Source organism: Callithrix jacchus, chromosome 1, assembly GCF_049354715.1.
Source record: "Callithrix jacchus isolate 240 chromosome 1, calJac240_pri, whole genome shotgun sequence".
Lineage (NCBI taxonomy): Eukaryota > Metazoa > Chordata > Mammalia > Primates > Cebidae > Callithrix > Callithrix jacchus.
The window spans coordinates 70477632-70496803 of record NC_133502.1 but is presented as its reverse complement, the minus strand read 5'-3'; the positions used below and the strand labels follow the sequence as shown (position 1 = coordinate 70496803).

The window sequence follows — 19172 nt, the reverse complement described above, 5'->3', positions numbered from 1 at the left end:
AACAGACAACCAAACACCACATGTTCTCATTTATAAGTCAGCACTGAACAATGAGCACACACTAGAGGCCTGTTGAGTGAGCAGAGTGAGGGAGAGCATCAGGAAGAATAGCTAATGGATGCTGGACTTAATACCTAGAGGATAGGTTGATAGGTGTAGTAAATCACTATGGCACACGTTTACCTGTGTAATAAACCTGCATGTCCTACATATGTCTCCTGGAGCTTTAAATTAAATCAAAATTTTTAAAAAAGAACTGCTCAAGTCTCTTATATAAAATGGTGTGGTATTTGCCTATAACCTACATACAGCTTTATGCAATTAAAATTATTTCTAGATTATTTATAATACCTAATACAATGTAAGTGGTTGTTATACTATTGCTTTTTATTTATTTATTTTATTGTTGTGTTATTTTTGGTGTTCTATCCTCAGTTGCATGAATCCACAGACGTGGAACCTGGGGACACAGTGGGCCAATTGCTTCTGATACATGATGACAACATCACCGAAATCTTGCCAAAGCGATCAAATATGAGTTTGATCAAGTCTCATGGTCCAGCTGCTTTAGCTGTGGACAGCACAGAGGACAGGAGAACATGTTGAACCACACTACAAATAGGCAATCAACGAAATCCATAACTCTACTAATCAAACAGTCTGGGTTCTCCAACACATAAGTTATAAGGAAAGTGAACGAGAGGGAGAAAGTAGGCTAAATGAGATATGAAAGATATCACATGTAAATAATCGACGATTCTATAATGTCTATAGATGCACACTTAACAGGTAAAACCCCCCAAAAAAAAAAAAGATGTGAGGAAATGGTAACTGTAAAAGTCAAGATAGTAGTTATTTTGAAGAGAAAGGAACGTGGGTAGGATGGAACTGTGACTGAGATGGAACATGGTGGGGCTCCTAGGTGGCTGGGAAAGCTCTGGTTCTTCACCTGGGTGGTGGTTACAAGGAATGTTGCTTTATAGTAATACACTAAACTATACATTTAATAATTTTTTATGTGTTTTAATAGTTCTTTATGTTTTTGTATTTGTCTTTATAAAAAAACTCATAGAAAGTGTTTGCAATACACAACACAAAGCATTAATATTTATAATATATAAAAATCTTCTACAAATAATGAAAGATAATTCCATAGAAATAAGCAAAAACCATTAAAAAACAAATTGTAGAAGAAATGCCAGTACCTTGATCTTGGACTTTTCCAACTCTAAAATGTTGAGAAAATAAATTTATGTTTGTTACGAGTTACCCAGTCTCAGATACAAATAAATTAAGTCTATCTTCCACTGTAATGAACCCGCTTCTTTTTCATTTTCATTTTTTTGCCTTCACAGCATCACTTCCTCTAAAGAATTGACCATCCCAAACTCCATGTGACTTTGAGTCCTCTAAAGAACTGACCATCCCAAACTTCATGTGACTTTATGAGTCCTCTGAAGAACTGACCATCCCAAACTTCATGTGACTTTATGAGTCCTCTGAAGAACTGACCATCCCAAACTCCATGTGACTTTATGAGTCCTCTAAAGAACTGACCATCCCAAACTTCATGTGACTTTATGAGGGTCTTAAACCCTCACTACACATCACAGGGTAGGCATGTGACTCAAACTGGATAATCCATAGCCCTTGAAGGGAAGTGTGGCAGGCTATCGTTCCCAAAAATAGCTACAGAAGTATTTCAAGTCCCACATGCTTTTCCAGAATCTTGCCACTCTTATTAAGAGATGGGCTTGGGTGGGGTGTGACAGTTCATGACTGTAATCTTAACACTTTGAGAGGCCAAGGTGGGAGGATCACTTGAGCCCAGGAGTTAAAGACCACCCTGGGAAACCTAAGAAGACCCTGTCTCTACAAAAAATAAAAATAAATTAGCCAGGCCTGAAAGTGAGCTCCTGTGGTCTCAGCTACTCAAGTCGCTGGGGCGGGAAGATCACTTGAGCCTGGGAAGTCAAGGATGCAATGAGCCATGAGCATGCCACTGCACTCCAGCCTAGGCAACAGAGTGAGAACCATATCTCAAAAAAAAAAAAAAAAGAAAAAAGAAAAGGCTATGGGCCTGTTTCCCCTCCTCTTAAACCTGTAGAGGCCCCTGTGACAGCCTCAATTAATAGAATGTGCCAAAAGTGATGCTGTATGTCTTCTCAGGTGAGGAGATAAGCACTGATAAAGCTTTCCCACCTCACTGTCTCTGGGAAATCACCTCGGAAGCCTTCAGAGGCCATGTTAGAAGCCTTACTCCCAAGCCACCATATTGGTGACACCACATAGAGAGCCCATACAGACAGAGAAACCAGAGGGGCTCTGCTGTTGATTGTCCCCCTGCTCCAGGTATGCAAATGAGCTGGCCTCCAGACATGTAAATGAGCTAGGTGATCCCCTTTCCCAGGCTTCAGCTGCCCTTGTTCATGCTAAAAGGAGCAAAACTACACTGTCGCCACTGAGCCCCATCCACATTGTACAATTGTAAGTAAAACAAATATATTTTTAAGCCATTAAATTTGAGAAGCTTTATTACACAACACAGATAACTGGAACAGGGGTCCTATATTAATATATAGGACCTTTGGCTATAAAGCATTGTAGACCTGGAGTTGCCTGTGTTAAACTGCTGTCATTTAAACAGTGCATGTCTGACAACATAGCCAGGCAGAAGCAAGCAAGACTTTTAGTCCTGAAATGTGCTTTGAACTGCCTGAGGCTACTAGGGCCATGGACTTCCCGGTTATATAAGACAATAAATTACCTGTTTTGCAGCTTCGTTTGGCTTAGGTTTCTGTATTTGAATAGAAAATGATCATTTCCTAGATTTTCAAATTTAGTAATAATAGGTTTTCTACTTTTTTACCATAAATCTTATAATTCTCTTAAACTCTTCTGTATACTATGGTTCTGTTTCCTTTGTCACTTCAGGGTCTGTGCTTTCTCAACTGAAAATAAGTTTACCCCCAACCCACCTCTCCCAATAGATAGATAGATAGATGATAGAGTTTGGATGTCTGTCCCCTTTAATTTTCTTACTGAAATGTGTTGGAAGTGAGGCCTGGTGGGATGTGTTTGGGTTATAGGCACAGATCCCTAATGGCTTGGTGCCATCCTTGTGCTAATGAGTGAGTTCTCATTCTGTGAGTTCACCTGAGACCTGGTTGTTTAAAAGAGTGTGTCATCTCCTACCCCTCTCTTATTTGCTCCCCCTTTGCCTTCTGCCATGATCGTAAACCTCCTGAGGGTTCACCAGAAGCAGATGCCAGCATATGCTTTCTGTACAGCTTGCAGAACTATGAGCCAAAATAAAACCTTTTTTCCTTATAAATTATTGTTTCAAGTATTCCTTCACAGCAACAAAAAAATGGCCTAACGTGTGTGTGTGTGTGTGTGTGTGTGTGTGTGTGTGTGTCTATCTATGTATGTATTTATACTTCCAGCTTTGGGGATTGTATATCAATATATCAATAATATCACAACTTTTCCTCAAGTCTAATTGGTTTAATGTATTTATTTTTAAAATAACAAAAATGACATAAAATTCAAAAATAATCCCACAATGATGTATAAATAGCATCAATATTTTCTAAACACATATAAAATATAAAAAGGGAGAATGCAATACATAGTTTTATAACCCTTGTTTTCCACTTATATATCCCAAACTATTTTATATTAATAATAGTACATATGGATAATTTTAACCCATATCCCATTTGCTGACAGGTCAGACCCCCAGTACTTCTCCCAGGACCCTTAACCCAGCTCCCACCCAGTCCAGGGGAATTGAAAGAACCAGGTGGGGCAACCAGAGACTTAGGTCCCTCTGGTGGGCTGGAGTCAAGTGGGCTTGGTTGGTGGGGGTTGGAAGAACCAAGAGCTTAGATCCCACAACTTGTTCAACAGCTGCCTTCCCCAGAAAATATGTGGGACTCCTAGAAGGAGGATGCCTTATTTAGGTACCAGTTTCTTTTCTTTTTTTTTTTTTTTTTTTTTACAGCTTTTATATTATTGAACTTTATGTACAAAATCATTTGATTTCAAATAAACATTTAATGTAAAAACTTCTTTTAAACGGAATTTTTTTTACATCTGTACCATTCAAATGCTTTATCATCTTACATGAGTTCTTCAAAATCTTACCAAGGGTACATATAGAAAAGCATTTTTTTTTTTTTTAATAAATAGAAACAAAGGGATTTTTTTTTTTACAGATTTTACGATGACATAAAAAGTTTACTCAACAGAAGTAATTTTATTACTATTTAGGGGAGGGAATCACCAACTTTTTGTGCAAACAATGCTAGCCTTTTAAGCATTAAGAGCATAATTGCTTAAGAAATGACATAAGCAATAATTCTACACCTACATCTTCTCTAAAAGAACCTATTTTGTTTTTACATATGTGCACAGCTTTAGCAAATTAAAGCCCAAGATAAATGCTTGAGATCTACTATCCAGAGGCAAAATCAGAGTTTACTAGAACTCATCATTTGGAGAGTTTATAAATCAAGGAATCTGTAATGAAAGCTGCAGTTTCCCTCTTTCCTATTTTTTTTAACACAAAAATCAGTGACTCAGAACTTAATACTAGATGACAAATCACATCAACGCTATTCGTTAAATAGCCTCACAGTTAAACACATCTTAAAGACCAATCAAATCAGTATTTACATTTTATAAATTTCTGAAGACACCATTAGAAAGCTTTTATATCCCTTCATTAAACAAAATAGGGAACTGCATCTGATGGTGGTGGGATGAAATTTAAAAAATGAAAATACCCGTATTTACAGCAGCATTGATCCTTTACAAATAAAGAATATGAAAATGCAGTATCTTCAAGGATAAAAAAAAAAAATGAGGTCATGTTACTCAACCACAGTGTTCGGAGTTGGAATAAAAACCTATTGGTGCTTGTTAATGTGCCAGTAGTAAAACCACTTTCTGCTGGAGAAAATCCAACTGCAGATATGTGCGTGAAACACATAAAACACAGGGCAAAATTGCTCAAAATGATTCAAGTCAGCTTACCTGCACTGGATATTCTATTCATGAAACACATTACAAAGACATCCTTGCAAAGAAATAAAAGGTACAACAGTTTTCTGGTTCACTCTTATAAAATACTTCTCTCCTTATAAGTGAGATCTTAAAATCTCAAACATGTTCTTCCCTTGGTTTGCAATCCTAATTTAAAGATATGAACAGCTTTATTTTCCATGTGATTATCAAATTTAAAAAAAAAAAACAAGCAAAATGTTCATGTTTAAAAAAAAAAATCCTGGGTGAGCAATGCACTAAAATTATCCACATGAAAACAAATGGTCAGTAATCTCATAAATCAACATAGCGTTTCACTGCCAACAATGTGAAAAATTAGTATCTTCTCAAATAGGCATAAGATGAAGAAGTGCTATTTTTAAATTGTAAAATGAATTTATGTAATATAAAATAGCCCACATTATAATTTTTCATTCCAAATTGATAAATGATTTCAAAAACAAGGATGAAAGTTTGATTGCAAATAATAATGCAATATAATTTCATAAAAATCCTTCCATTTCTATTTTTCTCCTTTTTTGTAGTTGATACGTTATTAACAGCCACAGCACTCTGAACCCGATTCCCTTACTCTGCACACTGCCTGAATCCCCAGTACTAAGGCCAAGTCACGTTTCTTCATTTCGCCCTGTTTCTATCAACCATTCCACCTTGTACAACCTCCCTCCACAGCATGTGGGGAAGAAGCCATGCAGCTGAGCTTCTCCAGGATCCCCCAGACCTTCTGCGGAATCCCTCCCTGCTGATTGGCAGCAAGCCAGGCCCACAGTGGGTCCTACAGCAGTATTGTTGATGCTAGCCCACCCCATTTCACTGTTGGGCCTCCTTAGGGCTCTGACGTCCACACATCCAGCTCCCTTCTCCAGGTGGGCCTGCAGTTCCTCCATCCCTGGAGAAAACATGAGGTGCGCAGGAAGGTGAATGGAGACCCTCACCACCATGGGGTTGGCACCATTAAGAAACTGGTACCTGACTTTTTTTTCCTCTCTCCTTCCCTCCTCTCTTCCCCTCTCTCTTCCTTCCCCCCTCAGTCCACAGAAGCCTGCTGGGGCAGGCGGCTGGTTTTGCAGGCGCTTATTCTCTGGGGCAGCACGGTGGGTAGCTGGCGGAGGGAGGAGGCAGGAACCATGATGGCGCCTCAGAAGTACGGTGGTGGGGGCGGGGGAGGCGGCTTCGGGGGTTCCGCGGCGGTGGCGGCAAATCCGGCAGCGGCGGCAAATCCGGCAGCGGGGGCTGTGGAGGCGGCAGCAGTTATTCGCCCTCCTCCTTCTCCTCCTCCTACACGGCGGCAGCGGCAGGGGCCGAGGTCTTACCAGTGAAGAAGCCGAAAATGGAGCACATCCAGGCTGACCACGAGCTTTTCCTCGAGGCCTTTGAGAAGCCAACACAGATCTACAGATTTCTTCGAACCCAGAATCTCATAGCGCCAATATTTTTGCACAGAATTCTTACTTATATGTCTCATCGAAACTCCAGAACAGACATCAAAAGGAAAACTTAAAGTTGATGTTATGTTATCAAAAGTAGAGAAAATGAAAGGAGAGCAAGAATCTCATAACTTGTCAGCTCATTTGCAGATTACATTTACTGGCTTCTTCCACAAAAATGATAAGCCATCACAAAGCTCAGAAAATGAACAACAGAGAGAAAGTGCATGGAATTACAGGGCAGATAGGCTTGGATATGAACCCTGTTTCTGCTATTTGTAAGCTTTGTGACCTCAGGCAAAACTGCTAGCCTCTCTGATTATCTGTTTCCTCTTTTGTAAAATTGAGGCTCATTCAACTATGTATAAGAATTATAAGGCCAGGCACAGTGGCTCATGCCTATAATACCAAGACTTTACAGGGCTGAGGCAGGATGATGGTCAGGAATTCCAGGTCAGCCTGGTCAAGATGGTGAAACCCTATCTCCGTAAAAAATACAAAAATTAGTCCCTGTAATTTTTTTGTGTGGCTGCATACACCTATAGTTCCAGCTACTCAGGAGGCTGAGTTGGGAAGATCATTTGGGTCCAAGGAAGTCAAGGCTACAGTGAGCTTTGATGATCCTGCTGCTGCACTCCAGCCTGGGCAACAGAGTAAGACCCTGCCTCAAAAAAAAGTTATATAAGACAATAAGCACATGCTTCCCTACTTGGTACAAAGTAGGTGATGGAGACAAGTTAGTTTCCTTCTCTCTCTTCTCCCCTGGAAGAATCAGAGTCGAAAGACTATGCCTTATACTGATAGCAGCCCTTGTCCTACTCCCCCATCCAGGGAGGCACACTGTTTGAAGCTGACTTCTTGCTGGATGGGATCAAAGCCAAAGTCATTCTGTATAGCCAGCAGCATCTGGCTGTCCCTCTGGTGGTGCTGAAACTCTATCCTGATGGAAAGTTCTTACCCGTGGTCATCCAGGTGAGAGGACTCGAGATTTCTGCTCCCAGTATCCGGTCTTCTCAGGTCAGCCCTTTGCAGATAGGCACCCACTATCTGCAAAGGCACTGTGCTAAGGCACTGGGGTAGACATTAAAGGAGGAAATAGGCAAAGTCTGTGATTTGAAGGCCCTGCAGTATAGCTAGAGAGAAAGATTGGGGCAGTCTGAAGAAGCTCTGGTACTGAGGAAGCCCCTGAGTACAGAGACAGCCCAGGAGGGATCAGGGGAGGTGGGGTGTCATGAGCCTTAAAGGAGGGCCAGGACTCAAACAGGACGGAGGAGAAGCATTTGTCCTCAGGGGCAAGATGGATTGGGCAGAGAGGCTGAGGCAGAGGAGTTAGATTTCTAGGGGGCAGTTGGAGTAGGGGCCAGACTATGCCAGGCTAAAGAGTGTTATGTGGGAAGCTGGAGAAGGCTGTGATGAAATGTGCTGTGGACTTTGGGAGGCCAAGGCAGGCGGATCACCTGAGGTGATCAACATGGTAAAACCCACCTCTACCAAAACTACGAAATTATCTGTGTGTAGTGGTGCATGCCTGAAATCCCAGCTACTCAGGAGGCTGAGGCAGGAGAATCACTTGAACCCAAAAGGCAGAGGTTGCAGTGAGCTGAGATTGTACCACTGCACTCCAGTCTAGGCAACAGAACAAAATTCCATCTCATTAAAAAAAAAAAAAAATGTGCTGTGGGCACATAGTATAGGCAGTTGTGTTTAGGTTGGGTTGGAGAGGGGAGATGCTAGAAACAGGAATTAGGGTGATATGCTCTAGCACTTGCCCATAGAGGAGGTGGGCTCAGATGTGGGTAGTGACCATCAGGATGGAGAGGACAGGTGGATGTGAGTGCAGAGGGAAATCAAGGAGGGAGGAAAGGCAAGCCAGGCCAGGTGTCTGTAGAAATAACATAAATAAAGAGGACAGGGTGCTCATGTAGGCTTCTGCCTAGCCAATGTTGAGATAACAGGAAGGCATTTAAATTGGCAGGCAGCTGAGGACTAGAGATTCATTCAGTCATTTGTGTAAAGGTGGGGCTAAAAGATGAGATTTTGAAAAAAGCTTGTGGGATGAAGGAAGCAGGCAGTTTGAATCTTGTCCACACTGTGGGGACTGAAAGGGGAAGTGGAGGCTGGAGAAGGCACTAGGAGAGCAGTTTCTTGCAGAACGTAGGAGGCAGAGCAGCTTGCAGGGTGCTAATGTACCAAGTGGGTAGGAAAGGGGAAGAAATGGTAGCTGTAGGGAGTGGCAGCTGTGAGATGGAAAAAGGGAAGCACATTTGGAGGACTAAGGGAGAGGTTAAACATGCAAAGGAGGGAGGGTCACTGAGCGCCTGGCACTCACCCCTTCTCTCCTCACACCTTGTTCCTGTTCTAGCTCCAACATAGGATCCCAGCCACCTCTGCTTTTCTTGCCCATGGATCCTGCAATGGTCTGGCTTCTGGTCAAATGCTGGGCCCATAGCTCTGACTTCCAGCTCCATGAGCTACAATCTCATCCTATGAGGGGACACTTGATGGCAGAGGTCATTTCTGTGAACACCATGAGGTGCCTTCGATACATCCTGTCTTCAAGGTAACACCTTATTCCCTTCTCTCCGGCAGGCCTCTATCTCTGCCCCCAGGGCATGTTCCCACGTCAGGAGGCTCTCTCTCTAAGGAGTCTCAGGATATGGAAAGAACCAAGGAATGGAAGATGTGAGAGCAAAAGAGTGCAAGCCTGGCTGACCATGCATTTTCCAAAGGGGATATCACCTTCCATGGGGGTGGGAATCATTCTTGGGGAGCAGCAAAAAAAAAATCTTTCTCTTTATGTGCAAAGCACAGATACTGGTACAGCACATAGACAGTACATGCAAATGATTAAGGATTCCATCCAGTAAGAGGAAACTATGCATATAATATACAAAGATTTTTATCCAGCCAGTCATTTATCAGTTCTAAAATAGGGATACTATGCAGTTAGAGGGGCTCAGACCAACAACAGTTGCCTGGTTTATTACAGACCATTAGAGCAAAGTATTTACTTATTAAAAACATGTACTGGGTGCCTCCTGTGTGACAAGAATCATGCTAGATGCTAGCAGTAAGCAAGATAGTTGAGGTCCTGATCTTCTAAGATTTTCATTTTCAGGGCCGGGCGCGGTGGCTCACGCCTGTAATCCCAGCACTTTGGGAGGCCAAGGCAGGTGGATCACGAGGTCAAGAGATCGAGACCATCCTGGTCAACATGGTGAAACCCCGTCTCTACTAAAAACACAAAAAATTAGCTGGGCATGGTGGCGCGTGCCTGTAATCCCAGCTGCTCAGGAGGCTGAAAAAAAAAAGATTTTCATTTTCAGCAAAGGCAAACAGACAATAGAGATCGTATTGTTACATATCAGCTGTGGTAGGTGCAATGCAGAGAATCAAAGCAGGGTGATGTGATGGCAGATTTAGATTGGGTGGTCAGAAGAGGCTCCCTTGAAAAAGGGCATAGAGAATGTGACTGTCAGAAGCTAACATGGAACAAGGTGGGCCACAGTGTTCCATGCAGAGGAAACAGCTTATGCGGGATTGAGGTGGAATGAGCTCAGCTTCTTTCAGTCTTTGAAGGATGGGCAAGGTCAGGTAAATCGACCTGCCCTGCCTCCAGAGTCAGAAAGAATAGTAACTTAGAATCTTTCTTTCTCTCCCCATACCTGGTTGAAAACTCTCATGTTGGAGACCAGTGGCTGAAGAAGGTAAGCATAATGGATGAAGGGGAGAGGAAGGAGCCAAGGCTGTGGAGGGAGGCAGTGGTTGACCATCCATTCTCAATGGGGCAACAGTGTCCCCCAAGGGATGAAGGTGGTTGGAAAATGTGTGTGAAAAATCTTATTATTTTTATGTACCAATCACAAATGTAATGCAACACATAAATGGATATACAGTATATATGTAGCATTAAAATTTTATGAGGTAGGCTCAGATTAGAAAAAAAGGTCTCAAAAGGGTACTTAGACCGGGTGCAGTGGCTCATGTCTACAATTTCAGCACTTTGGGAGGCTGAGGCAGGTGGATCACTTGAGGTCAGGAGTTTGAGACCAGTCTGACCAACATGGTAAACCTCATCTCTACTAAAAATGCAAAAATAAGCTGGGTGTGGTGGCGGGCACCTGTAATCCCAGCTACTTGGGAGGCTAAAACAGAATTGTTTGAACCCAGGAGGCAGAGGTTGCAGTGAGCCGAGATCGCACCACTGCACTCCAGCCTGGGCCACAAGAGCGAGACTTCATCTCTAAAAAGAAAAATAAAGATGACTTATTGAATGATAATGGGAAAAAAAGTTGAGAAACTTTAGTCTAGACCTGTGAAAAAAATATGAAAAGAAAGGAGAAAGATGTCTTTCAGTTATCATAAAGCACTAAGTCAGTGGTTTGTGGAACATGTTAGTCAATGCAAATCAACTAAAAACTTGGTGGTTTATTTGTATTTTTATTTATTTATTTTTAACTTTTAGTTTCAGAGGTATATGTACAGGTTTGTTATATAAGTAAATTGTGTGTCACAGGTTTGGTGTACAGATGATTTTGTCACCCAGGTAATAAACATGTTATTCGATAACTAGTTTTGGGATCCTTCCCTCCTCCCACCCTTCACCTTCAGGTAGATGTTGGCGTCTGTTGTTCCCTTCTTTGTATCCATGTGTATTCAGTGTCCCCTTAGCTCCCACTTATAAGTGAGAACATGCCATATTTGGCTTTCTGTTCCTGTGTTAGTCCATTTAGGATTATGGTCTCCAGCTCCATCCATGTTGCTGCAGAAGACATAATCTTGTTGTTTTCTATGGCTGCCTAGTATTCCATGGTGTATATACACCACATTTTCTTTATCCAGTCTATTGTAGATGGGCATTTAGGTTGATTCTGTGTCTTTGCTATTGTGAATAGTGCTGTGATGAACATAAACATGCATGTGTCTTTATGGCAGAACAATTTCTATTTCTTTGGGTATATATCCAGCAGTGGGATTGCTGGGTCGAATGACACTTCTGAAAACTCACTATTGAGAGGTACTAAACTTTAAGTCTGTGATTTTTCTGAAGACCTGGTACCCTTCCTGTTGGTCAACCTCTATTTCCTGCAGGGACCTGTGCAGCTTTCTTCTGACCTTGCCCTTCCCTGCTTTTTTCCCTCTAGCTTATAATTCCCCACCTGCAGTACACCTTGGAAATTAACATCCAGGCCAGGACTGGGCTGGTCTCTAACATGAAAGTTTTTGACCAGGTATGGGGAGAGAAAGGGAGATTCTAGGTCACTCTTCTTTCTGACTCTGGACCCAGGGCTGGTTGATTTGCCTGACTCTGCCCATCCTTGCTCCTCAGATGGTGACTGGTGAGGAATGAGCTGCCTTTGGAGCTGCTCAAGTGAGCTGGAGCCCTGCTAACCTAGCTCCTGTCCCCTTGATGAGTTGGCTGACCAGGGCTTCCTGGGAGTCAAGTCTTCCTTCTTTGCCAAGATGCACTGCGGCTCTGGGAAATCATCTTTCACAAGCAGGAAGGCCATTAGGGGTGGAGAAGATGTCTAGGAGAGCAGAAGGTCTGTGTCTTGCTGGGGGCCTGGAACCCTGACATGGCCATGTGAGCAGGAGCAGAGCTGGCTTCACCCTGGCCCTGCCCTGTTGGCTGACAGGTATATGGAAGGAATCGTGAATCTCCACTGTAAGACAGACATGGCTGTGAATGATGACCCAGAGCTGCAGACCTAGTGTTGAGAGATCACTGAAATCGGGCTGCCCAGATCCAAGGTAGGAGGAGCCCCTGCCTGGAAATCTTAGACACAAAACACAGAGACCTCCCTGGAATCCTCTGTGCTTCTGTGAAGTCTTCCAGAAGCATTTCCAACACCTGTGAAAACTCCAAAGGCCTTCTCAGATTTAATTCCCTCTCAGCTGGAGACAGGTCCCCATCCTATACATTGAGAACCCCTTAGGTGCCTGATGCAGCGGGACCAGTGGTTGTTCATAAATGTTTAACAGCTGACTCTCGGGAAATAAAATGTCCCAATTTGTAACATTTGTACATTTCCATGGCATGAATATTCCTACTCTGGCTACTATGGTAATGTTGACCAGCTCGCTAAAAACCTTAACATCATTGACTGACTCTTGTGAGCCAGTATGAGCCAACACCAGCATCCCACTGAGTGGGACCCTCCCAGCAGAGCTCCCACTCCCACATACCAGCCTGCTGTTACGGTAATTCCCACAAGAGTTACTGAGTGTTCCTGCCACTCTTTCTCACCCCTCTTGTTCTCCCGTCTCTGCCTCATTCTCTGAGCTTGGCTCTACTCCTGGCTTCACAGCTTCTAACTCTCCACTCCTTGAAGGGTTTACTGTCTCTTTACAGTCTTGGGAACAGGTATGCCACTTTGTCACCATGTGTATCTTTACCTACAGTGACCAACACTCCTCTGTCCACCTGGGTCAGGTACTTAGCAGAGATGAACAGCTGGGAATTTGGGGCCTGGGGTGAGGGAGGAGTTTGTGTGCACAGGGTTCACAAGGTTTTCATGCTTAGCAGATATTGATTCTAGATCCTGACTTTCCTTAGCTTGATTGGTATATTTGGGTCCCTAATGCACCCTACATGATATGGCTATTTCTGCCAACCACCAAGGATGCAATGCTGGAGACAGTGATGGCGACACTGCCAAACTTTCATCAGGCTTTTCTCAAGATGTCCATCACTTGGCAACTGGGCAAATGCTAGTCCATTATGGTGAGAGCTGAGTGCCCAGGGCCCTGAGGAAGGAGGCAGCCATAGGGCCATGTGGCACACTAAACTCTGGGTGTTTTCCTCTCCATCCCACATGGGTGTGGGCCAGCATAAGGAGAGTATTTTTCAGGCCCTGGGCCTAAGGCTGTGCCACAGAAGTTCAGGGAGGAGTTGGCTGCCCTGGATAAGGAACTGAGATCTGGAATGCAAAGCAGGACATGCCCTACACATACCTGCGGACCAGCCTGGTGGAAAACAGTATGGCCATCTGAGCATCACCAGCCTTTGATTATCTCAGTTGCCCTCCACCCAAGCTGCAAGCCTTCTCCTAGGTGGCTTCAGTCCTGCCCTCCCAAGTCCCATACTCTTCTCATGTCCCACTCTCCCTTAAAGGGACACCTTTCCATGGTCTCTGCACGCACTGAACACATTTTACTCTAGAGACATCACCTGGGCCTTATTCCTCCCTCTTCCCTCCCTCCTTTCCTTTGTTGCTTCCTCCCTGTCTTTCTCCTTCTTCATTCAGATCTGTAGGGCCAATAACAGCCACAATTACATAAACCATTTCAAGGATAGAATAGGGAGATAATACATATTATTCCACACCTTTTATTAATCAAATATGATTTTATTTTGAGACAGGGTCTCACTTTGTTGTCCAGGCTAGAGTACAGTGGTGCCATCATCACAGCTCACTACAGTCTCACCTTTTGGACTCAAGTGATCCTCCCACCTCAGCCTCCTGAGTCGCTGGGACTACAGGCTCATGCCACCATGCCCAACTAAATTTTTTTTTTTTTTTGTAGAGACAGGTCTCACTATGTTACCTGGGCCGGAAATAAGATTTTGAACCCAAATTGAGTTTAATAATAACAAAAAAGTTTAGACTAATGATAGAAAAGAACTAGAACTGAATTATTTGAGCAAAAGAATATAGAGCATCAAAAAAAATTCTCTAGGTTCACATGCTTAATGTGGTAAAGAATAAAAAGGTTTTTAAAAATTAAAAAAAATTTTCCCTTTCTAACTGTGTAGAATTTAACTTGTGTCCTAAAGCCAGGCATGCTACAAACCAAACCATTAACACAGTGAGTCCCAATAATTTTTGACTCCTAAGATTTTCATTTAATGGCTCACTTACAGCATTCTAAAGGAAGGTCAGCTGGTTGAACTGAAGAAGGTGCCCCTGGCTGGAGATACTAAGCCTCAGAACTTCAGCCTGACACATCCATACCTTAACCCCTCTGCAGTTCACCAGCTGGGAAGCTCCCAATTATTAACATTAACTGGAAAAAGACTAAAAATTTCATTATTATCAAAATGAGTGCAACAAGGCATTCAGTGAGCTCCAACTTCTGTATTTCATTAAAATTTTGGGAAAATAAACTTGGAAGCTTTATTTCTTAATCTGATAATCTGTGGGTATTATAAAACAGAAACTAAGATTATACACAAACCGAAAGTGTTTTCTTTATAATAGGATAAAGTTGCTTCTTGCCTCTGATTCTTTTTTTTTTGAGACGGAGTTTCACTTTTGTTACCCAGGCTGGACTGCAATGGTGCCATCTCAGCTCACTGCAACCTCTGCCTCCTGGGTTCAGGCAATTCTCCTGCCTCAGCCTCCTCAGTAGCTGGGATTACAGGCACGTGCCACCATGCCCAGCTAATTTTTTGTAATTTTAGTAGAGACAGGGTTTCACCATGTTGACCAGGATGGTCTCGATCTCTTGACCTCGTGATCCACCCGCCTCGGCCTCCCAAAGTGCTGGGATTACAGGCGTGAGCCACCGCACCTGGCCTCTGATTCTATTTAATGCCACAGAAGACATACTGGTGATGCTTGGTCTGATTTTTTTTTTTCTAAAAGGAAACTAAGTCTCACTTAGTCACCCAGGCTGGAATGCAGTAGCTCAATCATAGTTCACAGCAGCTGGGAACTCCTGGCTCAAACAGTCCTCCTGCCTTGACCTCCAAAGTACCGGGATTACAGGCATGTTCCAGTGTATGAGAGTTCCAGTTGTGGCCAGGAGCAGAGGCTCACACCTGTAATTCCAACACTTTGGAAATTGTGACCAAAGACAGAGGTGCCCACTCTTAACAGGCAGATAAAGAGGAATCTTGGAAAGAATGCAAGGGCTTAACAAAAGGGCTTTGAGTCAACTGTGCACCAACCAGCAATTTCGCTTGGCTAGATAAAAATAAAATCTAAAGAATATTTGCAAACTTTTACCTTGAAAACACTTAGAATATAAACAATAACCAGGTTGGGATAAGGTTCCTTCTTGCTAGGTGTGTACTTGCTCTGTTGCTTATTGTCCTGGAATTTGTACTGGAGGCTTGTTTGCAAGAATTTCCCTTAAGCGATTCTGACAAAAGTTTGTTGTTATCTTTCATGTTCTATCACCCATCGCCTTGAGGCTATGCTTGCTATGGTTTTCAGTAACTTAGAGTAATTTCCATTTATTGGGTACCAATCTGTCTTAAGAAAATCTGTTTGTTTTTGTTATACTTTTAAGTTTTGGGATACATGTGCAGAACATGCAGGTTTTCTTTAGGCTTTCTTATCCTATTTTTGCAGTGTCTAATCTGCTGTTAATCACATCCAATAGAATTGTTTCAGATGTTTTTTGCAACCATGACAGATGAAACAAATATTGTTTTAATAAAATCTCTAGGTATTTCATTTGGCTCCTTTTTAAGTATCTTCCACCCGCCTTTCATTATGTTTTCCTATCAATACTTCAGTATGGTTATCATGTCTGTTTTAATGTCCCTGGTGGCTGGTTCAGCACCTGTCATTTCTCATTCTGTTTCTACTGACTAATATTTTCTGGGTTATATGTCACGTTTTCCTGCTTTTTATAATGTAGTATCCAGTAAATTTTGATTAGATGCCCAATATTGTGAATATTACATTGTGGACTGCCTGGATTTTGTCTTTTTTTTTTTGAGATGGAGTTTCGCCGTTGTTACCCAGACGAGATCGTGCAATGGCACTATCTTGGCTCACCGCAACCTCCGCTTTCTGGGTTCAAGCAATTCTCCTGCCTCAGCCTCCGGAGTAGCTGGGACTACAGGCTCACACTACCATGCCCAGCTAATTTTTGTATTTTTAGTAGAGACGGGGTTTCACCTTTTTGATCAGGATGGTCTCGATCTCTTGACCTTGTGATCCACCTGCCTCGGCCTCCCAAAGTGCTGGGATTACAGGCATGAGCCACCGCGCCCAGCTTGTCTTTCTTTAAATTGTTGCAAGTGTGGCAAGGAGTTAAGTTATTGGTAAAACAGTTTTGTCTTTCAGTCTGTTTTTAAGTGTTGTTAGAATGACATTCAAATGCTTTGAATTTGACAGGTCAGCACTATTGCCAAGATGTTGCTCCGCTGAGCTCTCTACTGATTGACTGATTACTGAGCACTTTCTACTTAGGGTGATTAGGACTCAAATATCTTACTGCTTTGGGAGCTCTGAGATTTGTTCAGCTCCCTAGTTGCTTCCTATTCTCATGGAGTTTCACCCTGTTTCCCTTGCCCCCAGCCAGTACTCATCAGTGACTCAAGGACATCCATATGCAGAATTTTTTCTTTTTAGATGGAGTCTGGCTCCGTCACCCAGGCTGGAGGGCAGTGGCACAATTTTGGCTCACTGCCACCTCTGCCTCCTGGGTTCAAGAGATTATCCTGCCTTAGTCTCCCAAATAACTGGGATTACAGGCACCTGACACCATGCCTAGATAATTTTTGTATTTTTAGAAAAGATGGGGTTTCATCATGTTGGCCAGCCTGGTCTCAAACCTCTGGCTTTGTCAAGTGATCCGCCTGCCTCAGCATCCCAAAGCAATGGGATTACAGGTGTAAGCCACCTCGCCCAGCCCATAGCAGATTGCTTGAAATATTTTTTCTGCACAGGTCCCATTTCTCTAGAACTCTGTCCTATAACTTGTAGCTGTCTCAGCCTCCCTATATCCTGATTTCTGTCTCCTAAATTCAGAGTCCACTGGGGGCTATTTGGGTCCCCTGTTCCTGGGCTCTGTTGGGGAACTGACTTCAGCCCAAAACCTTATCATAAACTCACCTAATTTCTTTCCTTTTTCACCGTGATTGCCTGCTATTAAATGTCTTAAAACAATTGCCACATATATTTGTCCAGTTTTTCTAGTTGTTTATAGTGGGAGGATAAGTCATTCTATTATGGATGCAAATATAATAACTTTATTATTTAATAAATAAGTAAAAAGTATATATACATGTAACTATTTTAAAGTCCTTATATACAAATCCCATTATCTTTATCATTTCTGAGGCTGTTTTTTTGGGTATTCCTTTCTCTTGGTGATGGGTCACATTTTTGTGCTCTGTCATGTCTAGTAATTTTTAACTGAACACTAGATATTATGGATGCTACGTTGTTCAGTAGGATTTTTTGGTCTTCTTTAAAGAATGTCAGGTATTGTTCTGTTATGCAGCTTCATCCTTTTCAGGATTTGTTTAAGGCTTGCTTCATCTTATTCTTAAGGTGTTACATTTCTGGGGTTTCTGCCGAATGGCCTAGGTATTCAACAAGGTTTCTTCACTCTGGCTGATGGGAACTGGATTGTCTCTAAGTCCTGTTAGAGCTTGGTTCACTTTATAAGCTTATAGTTTGCCATAAATTGCTCTCTTTTTGGATTCCTGGAGTCTTACCTTATGCTGTAGAACTTAGTGTTCAGACAAGCACTCAAGGGACCCTGTGGAGGATAGAATAATGATTTCTGTAAGATGTTTACATCTTAACCCCAAGAACTTGTGAATATATTACTTTACATGGCAAAAGAAACTTTGCAGAAGTGATTGAGAATCTTAAAATGGCCAGGTACGGTGGCTCACGCCTGTAATCCCCACTATTTGGGAGGCCAAGGTGAGTGGATTATTTGAGGTTGGGATTTCAAGGCCAGCCTGACCAGCATGATGAACCTCTGTCTGTACTAAAAACACAAAAATTAGCCAGGTGTGAGGGCATGTGCATGTAATCCCAGCTACTTGGGAGGCTGAGGCAGGAGAATTGCTTGAACCTGGGAAGTGGAGGTTGCAGTGAGCTGAGATCATGCCACTGCACTCCAGCCTGGGTGACAGAGCAAGACTACATTCCCCCCCACAACCCCAAGAAAGGAATCTTAAAATATAGAGATGATCTTAGATTATCTGGGTGGGCTCAATGTAATCACAAGCATCCTTATGAGAGGAGGCAAGAAGGTCAATGCTAGAGAAAGCAGTGTGATGACAGAAATAGAGGTTTTAGTGATGCAGAAATGAGCCAAGGAATGCAAGCAGCCACTAGAAGCTGAAGAGGCAAGGAATAAATGAATTCCCAAAGCCTCCAGAAGGAACCAGTCCTGTTGACACTTTTACTTTAGTCCATGGAGGTTTGACTTAGGACTTCCAGAACTACAACGTAATAAACTTATGTTGTCATTGAGTTTGTGGTGATTTGACACAGCAGCAATAGGAAGCAAGTACAAATCCCCTATGCACATTTCTGGAGCCTTTTCTCTGCATGCTGCCTTCTCTCCCACACTCCTCCCTGTCTATTTCAGTCCCCTCTGCTTTCCTGGCCTTGGTTTTCTTTCTCCCAGGCACAATGAAGTCACTGGGCTCTGCTTGTGTGCCCTCTTCTGTCCTGCAGTCTAGAAAGTGCCTCTGCCTCTGGGCAGAAGCTGGGGTCGATGTAGGGCTTGTTTCACTCACTTCCCTCTTTTCAAAGACCACAGTCCTCTGATGGCTATGATGCAATGTCTGAACACAGTCCTTCCATATTTCATTTCATTTTTTAAGTTGTTTATAGCAGGAGGGCTCTTCTAATAATAGTTACTTTGTCATGGCCAGAAGTGGAATTCTATTCATCTGTTATATCTAAAAGTTTTGTTGAATTCTTTTCGAAACTTCTTGGGAATTAAATCTCTTGTTCTTTATTGACTTTT

The 19172-nt window shown here is 42.7% G+C and overlaps 1 protein-coding gene and 1 pseudogene across 4 annotated transcripts in view; both read left to right on the top strand.

The window, feature by feature from the left end:
• LOC100391263 (uncharacterized) overlaps window positions 1-19172 on the top strand; it is a 119768-nt gene that overhangs the window by 44058 nt on the left and 56538 nt on the right. For 2 of the 3 annotated variants that reach the window (XM_078364684.1, XM_078364678.1), the window contains exons 2-3: window positions 7329-7469; window positions 8860-9057. The exons of the other annotated variant lie outside the window; for it this stretch is intronic. The gene's annotated coding sequence lies outside the window, so the exon portion shown is untranslated. The remainder of the gene's footprint in view (window positions 1-7328; window positions 7470-8859; window positions 9058-19172) is intronic. 3 annotated transcript variants of the gene reach the window in all.
• Window positions 1-19172, top strand: part of LOC144581377 (high mobility group protein HMG-I/HMG-Y-like) — an 83256-nt pseudogene that overhangs the window by 44058 nt on the left and 20026 nt on the right. The window contains exons 2-3 of the transcript XR_013532018.1: window positions 7329-7469; window positions 8860-9057. The product of XR_013532018.1 is annotated as a high mobility group protein HMG-I/HMG-Y-like (transcript). The remainder of the gene's footprint in view (window positions 1-7328; window positions 7470-8859; window positions 9058-19172) is intronic.